The sequence below is a fragment of the Rutidosis leptorrhynchoides genome, chromosome 1 (assembly GCF_046630445.1).
Source record: "Rutidosis leptorrhynchoides isolate AG116_Rl617_1_P2 chromosome 1, CSIRO_AGI_Rlap_v1, whole genome shotgun sequence".
NCBI lineage: Eukaryota > Viridiplantae > Streptophyta > Magnoliopsida > Asterales > Asteraceae > Rutidosis > Rutidosis leptorrhynchoides.
In genome coordinates, this window is record NC_092333.1 from 14,085,102 (window position 1) to 14,097,639 (window position 12,538).

The window sequence follows — 12,538 nt, forward strand, 5'->3', positions numbered from 1 at the left end:
AAAGGAAGTTCAATTCCTTGGTCACGTCGTAAGCAATCATGGTATTAAGGTCGATCCCGCAAAAATCGAGGCCATTAGTAATTGGGAAACCCCCACGACTCCTACTCACATTCGTCAATTTTTGGGTCTCGTCGGTTATTATCGTAGATTCATCGAAGATTTCTCTTTGGTTGCACGTCCTCTAACCGCGTTAACGCACAAGGGAAAGAAATTCGTTTGGGCAGCCGAACAAGTGTCTGCGTTTCAAATCTTGAAGACAAAGTTAACCACTGCTCCTATCTTGTCTCTCCCAGAAGGCAATGATGATTTTGTTGTATATTGTGACGCCTCGAAACATGGTTTTGGGTGTGTATTGATGCAACGAAAGAAAGTTATTGCTTATGCCTCGCGACAGTTGAAAGTTCACGAACAAAACTATACAACACATGATCTCGAACTGGGAGCCGTTGTCTTTGCACTCAAAATGTGGAGACACTATCTTTATGGAACCAAGAGTACCATCTTCACCGATCACAAAAGTCTTCAACACCTCTTCGATCAAAAACAACTAAACATGAGGCAACGACGATGGATTGAAACTTTGAACGACTACGATTGTGAGCTTCGTTACCATCCCGGAAAGGCAAATGTAGTTGCCGATGCATTAAGCCGAAAGGAAAGAATGGCGCCTCTTCGTGTCCGGGCTTTAAACATCACCATTCACACCAATCTTCATAGTCAAATTCGTGTAGCCCAAGACGAGGCTCTCAAGGACGAAAATATTGCTCACGAACACTTGAACGTTCTCGCCTCTCGATTCGAAGTTAAGGAGGCCGGACTCTGACATTTCGCCGGGAGAATTTGGGTGCCTAATTATGGGAATTTACGAAACCTTATTCTAGACGAAGCCCATAAGTCAAGGTACTCGATTCACCCCGGTGCTAATAAGATGTACCACGACCTTAAAGAACAATATTGGTAGCCGAACATTAAGAGGGACGTCGTTACTTACGTTGGAAAGTGCCTAACTTGCTCCAAAGTCAAAGCCGAACACCAAAGGCCGTCCGGATTACTACAACAACCCGAAATCCCGCAATGGAAGTGGGAGAGAATAACAATGGACTTTATCACCAAACTACCAAGAACGGCGAGCGGTTATGATACCATTTGGGTTATTGTTGACCGTCTCACCAAATCCGCCCATTTCCTAGCCATGAAAGAAACCGACAAAATGGACAAACTTGCACAATTGTACTTAAAGGAAATAGTATCCCGTCATGGTGTACCTTTATCGATTATTTCCGACCGAGATGCCCGTTTTACTTCTAGATTTTGGGGTGCCTTACAAGAAGCCTTGGGAACCCGTTTAGACATGAGCACCGCTTACCATCCACAAACCGACGGACAGAGCGAACGCACGATTCAAACTTTGGAAGACATGTTGCGAGCGTGCGTTATCGATTTCGGAAACGCTTGGGATAAGCACTTGCCTTTAGCCGAATTTTCTTACAACAATAGTTATCATTCAAGCATTAACGCCGCACCTATTGAAGCGTTATATGGTCGCAAATGTCGTTCTCCTATTTGTTGGGCCGAGGTAGGTGACAAGCAAATTACTGGACCCGAACTTATTCACGAAACAACCGAAAAGATCGTTCAAATACAAGAAAGGCTCAAGACGGCCCGGAGTCGTCAAAAGAGCTATGCCGACGTTAGACGAAAAGATCTCGAATTCCAAGTGGGTGACCGCGTAATGCTAAAAGTCGCACCTTGGAAAGGTGTAATCCGTTTCGGAAAACGTGGAAAACTGAATCCGCGGTATGTTGGCCCATTTGAAATCTTGGAGCGTATTGGACCCATTGCTTACCGTTTAGATCTTCCGACTCAACTAAGCTCCGTTCATCCTACCTTCCACGTGTCGAACTTGAAAAAGTGTCTTGCCGAACCCGAGCTCGTCATCCCTCTCGAGGAACTTGTTATTGATGACAAACTTCATTTCGTGGAAGAACCGGTCGAAATTGTGGACCACTCCGTTAAACGGCTAAAACAAAGTAAAATCCCGATTGTCAAAGTTCGTTGGAATGCCAAAAGAGGACCCGAGTTTACTTGGGAAAGACAAGATCAAATGCAAAGGAAGTATCCTCATCTATTCGCGAATTTGGAAACGCAAAATCCCGTGGAAGAAACAACGACTACTACGCCTACTTAAATTTCGGGACGAAATTTCTTTTAAGGGGTAGGTAATGTAATAACCCGTCTTTTTCCGTTTACTTTCCGTTTATATAATTTTAAGACCGTTATATGTTTATAACATCTCCCGTTGAAACGCGTTTTAAATTATCTCGTTTAGGTAATTCACGCACCCGATTCAAACTCGAGGGACTAAAGTCGCCAAATGACCAAACCTTTGACTAGGTCAAAGTGGTCAAACCTCACTCTTCCATTCATTCCATCTTTCTTTTTGAGCTAGAACACTTCCATTTTCTCTCAAACACCAAGAACAAGATTCATCATCTATTTTCATTCTAGCAAGTGTCCATCAAAACAAATTACATTTTTGGAATCCTTGCAACTTCCTCTTCGATTGCATACCGATTTCATTACATTTGGGTAACTTTCTAAAATCACTAGATTTTGTGTTCTTGATGTTTTTAACTTATAAAGTTGTTAATTAGTGTCTATGGCTCAAGTCTAACATGAATATATGATTTATATGCTCGATCTCGTTGTTTTAGTGTAACTAGCATGAACATGAAAAGTGTGTGCTTGATTTCGAATTTTGGATGATTTAATGTTGTTGCTATGATAAAGTGCAAGTATTAAATGCGTTCCTAGTATCACTAGCTTCCTTTTGATGTATAGGTTGACTTGGAAAGACTCCGTTTGCATAAATGTCAAATTTTTGATATTTGGTTAGGGTTTCATAGCCTTATAGGTGAAATTTAATGCATTAAATGCCTTGCAATGTGACTTGTAAGTGTTTAATTGTATTGTATGCGTAATTACCTTCGAAACGGCATATCGTATGTGTAATTTGGTTTCCCGAGTCGTTTTATGCATTTTTAGAACTTGAAACGATCGTTCGACGAGGACTTAGTCATTTTAAATGATGGAATTATTCGATGATATGTATTTAGTTGCATTCCTCGTTAAAACAGCTTTCCAACGATGTATGGAACGCGTCCTAAGTGTTTACGGTTTGTAAATTAGGTTCGTTTGAAGTTTTGTTAAGACTTAGCATTTCTGCACCAGAAAAACTGAACCCAGGCATGGATGCGGCGCATCCCTTAGTGCAAAACTGACCCCGAGCTTTTGAGATGCGGCGCATCAGCTATGGATGCGGCGCATCAGCCCTGGATGCGGCGCATCCAAGGGGGATGCGGCGCATCCCCTGTCAGGCTGACATTTTATTTTTTTTCTTCTCTTTTCAACTTGCATGCTATACTTTGCGCAATGTTTGGCCTATTTCTTCATTTTGGGTACCGCCCATACGTTCTAGAGTCGTTTGTGTTGTTTAACTTCATTTTTTTTTTCCGATTTTCCGCAACTCCGAATAAAATGCGACATGTTTTGGTCAAACGTTATTCTAAAGACTTGTAACCACGTAATGGGACCAAAGTTGACGGCACCGTCAAATGACGATTTTGTCGGGTCGTCACAAGTTCTTATAACCGGCAGTTACTAGTTACCAAAGCTAAGGGATTTTCGGTTCAAACTCAGTGTAGAATTTAGTATGTACTTGTGTCCATTGCGTTTAAAATAAATTGCATGTATTCTCAGCCCAAAAATATAGATTGCAAAAGTAATTAAAAAGGGATCTATAAACTCACGTATCAATATTGTGATTCAATATTGCAGGAAAGGTACGCAGACGCATCGGGACGGATAGACACTAGGTTGACCTCACAAACAATACCCACGAACATTACCCATAACCTCCATAGCAATGACCCATATTTTCCTTAGCTTTGACTCATTCGAAAACTCGTTTTGAAATCATTTGAGCATCACCTCGTCGTAGTATTTTATGTATAATACTAGTAATAACGCTTTCTCATATTACTAACACTAATAATAATAATAATAATAATAATAATAATAATAATAATAATAATAATAATAATAATAATATATATATCGAGAGATATAGTTGGATGAATTCGGCCGAAAAATGTTGAGCTTTATAGGCCAGACCTGCAAAAGGGGGCTCCGCGATCGCGACACTTTCCCTTTTGTACCTCCGCGATCGCGGAGGGTTGGATTCCAGCTCACACTTGTTTTGTTGTTTTGTTTGTCGACATATTATTATATATATAATATATATATATATAATTTATATTAATTATATATATATATTATATTATATACTTGTGCATAGCTGACTTGTAATTTTAGTTTCGATGACTTGTACGTTTACGCTCGACTTATGTCTCAGTTCCGGTTTTTCGAACGTCCTTTCATACGCTTAGGAAACTTGTAATTTACGTTTAACGACATGTATCTTTATTAGTAATTATACCTAATTCACCCATAATTTATATTATTTGAAATGTAACTTATATATTTAAGTATTTTGGTCATTTGCTTCTATAAATCATCGTCTCGTTATTTATTAAAATACATTTAATAATATTTTAAGTCGTTATTATAATAATTATAAACAAATTATTTTAGATCTAAGTTTATATTATATTTTATCATGTTATAAAACATATATATTATCATTTAGAAATATATAAATTTGTACATAATATATATAGTTGAAATATCTATTTAATAATATAACATTTAGTTTTTCGAAACTAATTATATTTCAAAGTTCATTATATATAATTTAAAATTATTTAAATATTAGAAATTGTTATAACACATAACGTTTACACTTTAAAACTTAAATTGATATAATTCATTTATGTACTAGCGTTTCACAAGTTCAATCAACTTATTGAAATATCAATCGAATCAATAAATAAGTACTACTATTGTTTTCAAAATAATTTGAAACTATATATATAAACATGTTTTCAATACACGTTGCAAGTTATTTATACATTCAATTCTAACAATTTATATTCTAACTTATGTTATTTAAACAAGGATATTTTAATAATCAAATTCTATTATATCGAAAAACATTTTCGTATGTTTGAAATTAAATCAATTGAATATTACGAAATTTAGTCCTCCACTAACTTTTGTCTAATTCTCGATATTTGACACTTTGTTCTCACTTGTAGATTACATTACCATTTATTCCGAATAATGTTAAAAAGAAAAGATTTCTTAAATCACAGTAGGCCTCACAACATAGACCCGTAATCATATCACAATGTATCTGATAATTCAATCATTTGATATTATCTTTTAATTCCGTCGATAAATATATTAAACTTATATTGAAACAAATATGTTCATGTAAAGTATTATACATCTAATACTTTGTTAATGTTTTCCATTAAGATAACTATATTTTATATATACATATCTATATACACATAATTGTTCGTGAATCGTCGAGAGCAGTCGAAGGGTAATTGCATATATGAAAGTAGTTCAAAAATTTTGAGATTCAACTTTACAGACTTTGCTTATCGTGTCGAAATCATATAAATATTAAGTTTAAATTTGGTCGGAAATTTTCGGGTTATCACATCAAGCACTTTACATAACTATACATGTTTGATGAAGAGGAAAACATAAATAATAGGTTGAAGCGTATGCTTAAATTTTCAAATCAAACCTTGTCATATACGAAATGCAAGTTTACAAATTGAATTAATGACTAAAAAATTAAATAAACAAAATAAAGTAAAAAATAATCAAGCAACTAAGCAAACTCGAAAAGTGAAAACGTAATAGGAAAAGTAAATCGATTGAACATAAAGTTGTGTATTTAAAAAACAAATTCCAAAAGTGAAAACGTAATAGTAAATTAGGACGTGGTAAATTATCGTAGAAAGAATTGTGTAGATTTCAACAACAACAATGATGAACAATCACATTGAAGCTTCATAGGAAGGTGTGAAGACGGATCCGGAATTCGGATTTTTGGACTACGATTAAATTAGGGTAGAATGAGAAGAATGTGTACTTATTTGGTGCTAATTTAATCACGATTTCAGATTTAACGATGGTGGCATGAATAATCGGAATTGAAGGCTCATAAGAACCTGTAAACCCGTTTCCGGCACCACCGATTTGGATACCCATGATATTAGGGTAGACGAAGAACATCTTCTACCTATGTGTAGGCAATTTAATGGCGAATTCAGAATTAAAGGTGGTTGTACATATAATCGTTGTTAGTATTCATCGACGGACGTTTTTCTGATCGGATCTGTGAGAAATTTTGAAGAGAGGTTTTGTGAGAGAAGATAGCAGATGAAGTGCAATATTAGGGTAAGGAGGTGACACGTGTCGTGTTTTTGTGATTTACGAAAAAAAAATAATATTTAAATAAAATCTGTGAGTGTGGACACGTGTAATGTTCAAATTGGGGAGAATGTGGGTCTGACACTTTGGATGAGACATCACGCTTTATGTGATGAAAGGAAAAGGATATATATATATATATATATATATATATATATATATATATATATATATATATATATATATATATATATATATATATATATATATATCTTTTTTTTTTTTTTTTAATTACAGCTCAATTTATATAACGCCAAAAGTACCAAAATCACCCTTTGAATTTACTAAAGTAGATTTATCTTTGGACAATTGGACTGTATCTATTCATGGACATCTTCCACACAAAATTAGGGCAAAATTATCACCCGTTCCAGCAAAACAGATCGATTTCGTGTATGATTACAATCGAATGAAGAATAACGAATCAAGTTTACAAGTTGTTCCGATAGAGGAACAACGATATAGTTACGATAACCGTCGTGATCATGATTCTTCCGCCTGGAATTTCAGTTACAGAATTCGATTATTCAATTGAGAATTATTTCAAAGTGATGAATAAAATGTTCGAGCTGAGCTTTCAGAAGAAACAGAATTTGAGTTGAATCAAAATGAAATCAACCGAATTTCGTCTTCCACCTCTTTCATAACGTACTTTTTAATTTTATACGTTTATATTTGTGTATTAATTTAATTTTCTTATTAATTCTTAATGGGGTATCTATGCTGTTACTTTGTTCATATCTGTACTTAAAGTCATCTGGAGTTACTTTTTTTTTTTTTTTTTTTTCTTTTCTTTTTTCAGAAAAGACTTTGTAATGTATGTGGGAAGACTTATTTGGGCATTGGATTGGTGTCCCAGAGTTCATCAGAGGACTGATTGTGATGCTAATCTTGAGGTACTGCTTGTGCTTACATATTTGGTTTCTCCTATTCATATACACCCTGTTTTGTTTATTGCAATTGAAAGTACTCAAGCACATTTTTCTGTAAGTAGTGACTACTGAGTACACTAGCTATTCCATATTACCTTTGAAATGGTTGTTTGCTTGTCATCAATTAAAAAATTTCTAATTCAACTTACGAAGCTGAAACTCTACATTCTTTCGTAAGAGTCATAGATGTTGAAAACCAAAGCTTGTGAACTATAGCCAACTGTGTGTGTGTGTGTGTGTACCTACCTTTTTCTACTATCATGATAAACATGTTAAGATTTTTCTCTTACATATTTGTAATCTACCAGTCTTGTGTACTGGTAGGACATGCATATAATGACTAACTATTATTAAGGCTAACTTAGATATCGCTATGCTTCAGGTTGCTCTTTGAAATTTCTCCGCCGATGGTCCACTGAAAGGTACTCATGCTATATATTCATTGTGAACTAAGGAACATGTTATCTTATGCACTTGGCAGGTTTTTGAGGTGTTATATGGAGCATTATAAGTTAGAGATTAGATTAGATTACTCTAAGATCTTATGCATGTAACCCCTAGAAAATATTCCAACGTTACTTTGTGATTAATTAGTTACCAGGGCCTTTATGCTTCACATAAAGTTTTCTATAAGTTATTATCTAGGTAATTGAGGTGTAATATGGCATCTTGGTCCAATGAAGTATTTCATCAATATATGCATCTTATTGAACAACACCTTGGTGCTTTTACTCATGCCATTTCATCATTCATGTGTTGGTTGTAAGCCTTATCTTCTATTTGTCTTAGAATCTTCAATCCTTGAAAGAATTAAAGAATGCATCCTTTGAAATAAATGGTTCTTAACCATTTATTATACAGGCTTTAGGTACAAAAAATTGAAATATATTCTGTTTTTGTCTCTAGGCTTTTTAATAATCTTTTTGTTTTATATTTGCAGTGATTTAGAGTGTGCGAATATTACCGTTACTGCAGGTCATAAAGGTGCAAAGCTCTGGGACCTAGGGTATGAATATTTTGATTATGTTATTTTCATGTTACCTATTTAAGATATTTGATACTATAAGGGAATGATGTTGATGCAAGATCCCACATTTTTAACCTTTTTGCCTTCTGCCTAGTAGAGAACTCTTGTATATAAGTATACAAAAGTGTATTGATGTCATGTACTCGTGTTTAGTTACAGATGTGCATTATTGGATTGATATTTTGTCAGTTGGATGAAAGTTGTTTACTGAGTAATGTAATGTATCTTGATAATTTGTTGGCCCCTTGCAGTGATCCATTTCGACCTCTATGGGATGTAAACCCAGTCCAGAGGATCACATATAGCTTGGACTGGCTGCCAGATCTAAGGTATCATATGACCTCCTCCTTATTTATTTCCATTTTTCTTCTTCCGTTGTACTCTTTAATATTTAGTTTCCTACAGTAATATTCATGTTGTTACAGATGTGTTGTTTTATCCTTTGATGATGGAGAAATACGGATAATCAGGTTATAAAAGGCTGCATCTGACGTTGCTGTTACTGGTAAACCCTTTGTTGGGACCCAACTGCAGGGTTTACATAACTATCAGACTAACAAGTACCTTCCTTTTTTTTGAAAAAAATAAAAAAAAATTTGGTAATGATTTGAAAGTTTAATATATCTATTAACAATACTGCTCTGTGCTGTTACTCATTCCTTAGTATCCACATGTGAAATTTACTGCTTCAGGACAAATGATAATGTTTGCACTCTCTTCATCACTTTTAACTGTTTTTTAGGACTTTCTTTTAACTACACTCGTCTTTTGTGTCCATCTTCCCTCTTCTGCATTTAATTTGATTCAGACAAAACTCCTTTTGGTAAACTCACAATTGACTACTTGAATTTTAGGCATGGTTGCATACTGCTGCTCAGATGGTACAGTTGTACAATTCCAGGTCTGTGAACTTTTATATCTCAAGTGCCCACAACCTCCCAAAATGTTTTTTGTTGGTAAAATTTATATAAGTTTTTAGAAATTGTTATCTTGAAGTATTTAGTATATTACTACTCCATATATATCTCTGGATGAATTTTGTGGTAGTTTTTTTTTTTTTTATAATTGAAGGTATATATTTCTTGTTGTAGATGGCAGTTTTACAGCGTCCGCCACATGGACATGGGTAGCTGAGACCTGAAATCGGAGTGGTCGAGCTCTCACAGAGTATCATACAGGTGGTGTTTGCTTACACTTGTTCTTATTTCTAAATAAGAAATAGAAAAATCACACCTATCTAGTTACCGACAGTTGTAATGAAGCTTTTTCTGTAGTTGCAAAGAAGGCCACACCGGTTTTAATATAAAACATAGTCAGAAATATCTGAAAACGACAACTGAATGAAGAGCAGATTAGCTGAAAGATTCAGTTTTCAAACAATAAACTTTGTCTGCTGTCTACATTTTAATTGGTTAGCAGTTTGATATCTACAAAGAGAGTTATAATAACATTAAAGTAGCTGCATCTTACGCTCTAATAGAGATGGTATTACATAACATCATTTTTCTTTTTTTTTTTTTTTTTTTTTTTTTTTTAATATAACCCTGTATATGACTTGGTGTTTATAGCACTATTAGTTGGTAATGATGCCAAACGATGTGACCCTTCTTATGTTCGTTATCCTTTACATTTCATATGAAGCTTACTGTAGAAAAAAAATAAGATCTTTTATTTCTATCTTCTTGTCTTATTTATGTATTTCAGTTTCTCCATTTAAATTGTTTCTAATTTTCTCGATGTTACATGTAGGCAGTGCCACTCAGTGCAAGGAAACCTGTTGGAGGGTCTGTTGAAGGAATAGCACCTTTTTCTGCAATTACCACATTTCAGTGAGACTGTCCTTAAAAAGCTTGCTAGAAAGGTATTTACCCTCAGCTCTATTGTTTCTTTTCCTTGGTCCTGCATTGTGGAATTGAGATTAAATCTTGTTGTATTTGTCCGGGTAGAGATTAGATAATGTGCTGAACATGGTAATACTTTTGTATGAGTCGAAGTGGTCGGAATGAGCTAACCCAAAACTAGTTTCCTTTTTTGTAAAATGTAATGTGTTAAATATGATAACAGAACTATTTTTGGACAATAATTGTCACTTATATTTCAATATACCGATTTAAAATATTGTACTTTAAAAGACCACTATGGACAACATGAAGCGACCAATATATTAGGTCGATATTTCCTTCTTTAGAGTGAGTATGTATATGTGAAATACGTTCCTTTCTTGGTTTGGTACACTCATATAAAACATCATTCTCAAATGGTCTTTCCAACTCTTGAAATTATTTGCCTATCTTTTACTGGTAGTTAATCAAATATAAAATATTAGTACAATTTAAGAGCTCAATTAGACTGAGAAACTTCAAAATTTGCCTACTTAACACTTTTTGTGGTCACTCTGTGCTCTAAGAGACACGTAAGATAAGAGTTGTTGAACTTCATCATGATGTCGTTTTTCAATCTGTTTTTGGTCGTATTTTATCTAGTATAAAGTAAATAAATAGTCAGTAGAACTATCGCAAAAGTACATATGTCGCATATTAGATGGTCAAGTTGAGTTAGTCTGTTGCTACATGGTCAAGTGGGACAATTTGTTAGCCAAACATGAAACTGTATCGCAAAAAGTGAGCTTTATGGATGAATCTGCAGCATTAATCGCTGCTCCAAAAGTGATTCGTGAATCAAAGGAACTGAATTTTGCTGTTAAAGAAGCAATTGAGAAAGTTGGGAACGGGTCAAGATTGGTTATATGTTGGTTTTTGGCTCCTGAAGAGGGTATTTACAATTTGACATTGTATTGTTTGAGTGACTCGTGGCTCGGGTGTGATACAAACTTTCAACTTTTTTTGTGCGTACATGTAGAAGTGAGAATCGTAATTGTAGAATGGCATATGAATTTGATAATTAAATAATAATTACATGTATAGCTAGATGATAGTAATCCCAATAACCTTCGTTTCAAGTAGGTTAAGTCAACTATTGACTATTTCTAATCTTATGATACCCTTTCAACAGTCTGTTTTTTAAATGTGGGCTTCTATTAATTAGTAGGTTCCATTTCCCATTTCGACTAGCTAATACAATTTTCAGTGTTTGGATATCACAAAAAGTCAGCTTTATGGATGAATCTGCAGCTTTAATAGCTGCCCCAGAAGTGATTCGTGAATCAAAGGAATGGGCTGGGGCTAGCCCAAAGGAACTGAATTCTGCTCTTAAGGAAGCAATTGAGAAAGTGAGAAACGGGTCAAGATTGGTTATAGGTCGGTTTTTGGCTCCTGAAGAGGGTACCTATAATTTGACATTGTATTGCTTGAGTGACTTGTGGCTTGGGTGTGATACGAAGATGAATATATAGTTAAAGGTTTTGAAACGTACAAGAGCTGGGACAAGGGGTGGCGTTCAGGTGGACGAGGGTGCAGGGAATGAGGATGGTATCGAAGAAGATGGTGACGATGACGCTGACTCGGACAACAAAGATGATTAGAGTTAGCTTCCTTTTATACTTGCTTTTCTTACCTTGACTTGTACTATTTTAGCTATAAGTTATATTTTTGTGTTTAGATAATTAGATTCTTCATTTGTACTACTCTCATATGAATTTATTTTGGTTGAATCGTAAAAGTTGAGAGAAATATGTTGAAAACATTTTACAAATAATATGGGCTTCAAAGTAGAAGATATTCTTTTAAAGCCTTAACTTTTGAGACTCGGGGAATAAGCAATATTTTAGTTTAAGTGCTACCTAGTGAGATGGTAAAACGGTGGGTGGCGGTGGTTGACGGGTTAAACCGGTTTGGATCCTAACAAGTTTCAGTACAAATGATGTATTTAATAATAATAATCGTCAGGTATTGTTTGTATCTTTTAAAAAAATTGTTATTGATTTGAAACCATAATAACTAGTTTCGAGTTTTCATGCTCTTTTTGTTAATTAAACGGATGAATTGTCTATGTTAAAGTTACTTAGGTACGACAAGTTTTTTCACTCATGTATATATATATATATATATATATATATATATATATATATATATATATATATATATATATATATATATATATATTATATATATATATAAAGGTAGTGAATCACTTTTTTGGGGGAAAGTGGGGGTAAGTAAATTTTTTTCGTTTTTTTCGATTTTTTTTTCAGGCATCAAGTTTAGGTGAA

The 12,538-nt window shown here is 34.4% G+C and overlaps 1 long non-coding RNA gene across 4 annotated transcripts; it reads left to right on the top strand.

The window, feature by feature from the left end:
* Positions 1-6,739: 6,739 nt before the first annotated feature.
* Positions 6,740-12,023, top strand: LOC139856900 (uncharacterized). 4 transcript variants are annotated; one of them, XR_011762220.1, is made up of 9 exons: positions 6,740-7,059; positions 7,214-7,307; positions 7,726-7,765; positions 8,284-8,349; positions 8,622-8,699; positions 8,796-9,271; positions 9,462-9,548; positions 10,120-10,231; positions 11,458-12,023. It is a non-coding gene; the product is annotated as an uncharacterized lncRNA (long non-coding RNA). The 4 variants fall into 4 exon arrangements; XR_011762219.1 differs by having other exon boundaries at positions 11,502-12,023; XR_011762221.1 differs by having other exon boundaries at positions 8,796-8,875; positions 9,225-9,271; positions 10,120-12,023.
* Positions 12,024-12,538: the final 515 nt, after the last annotated feature.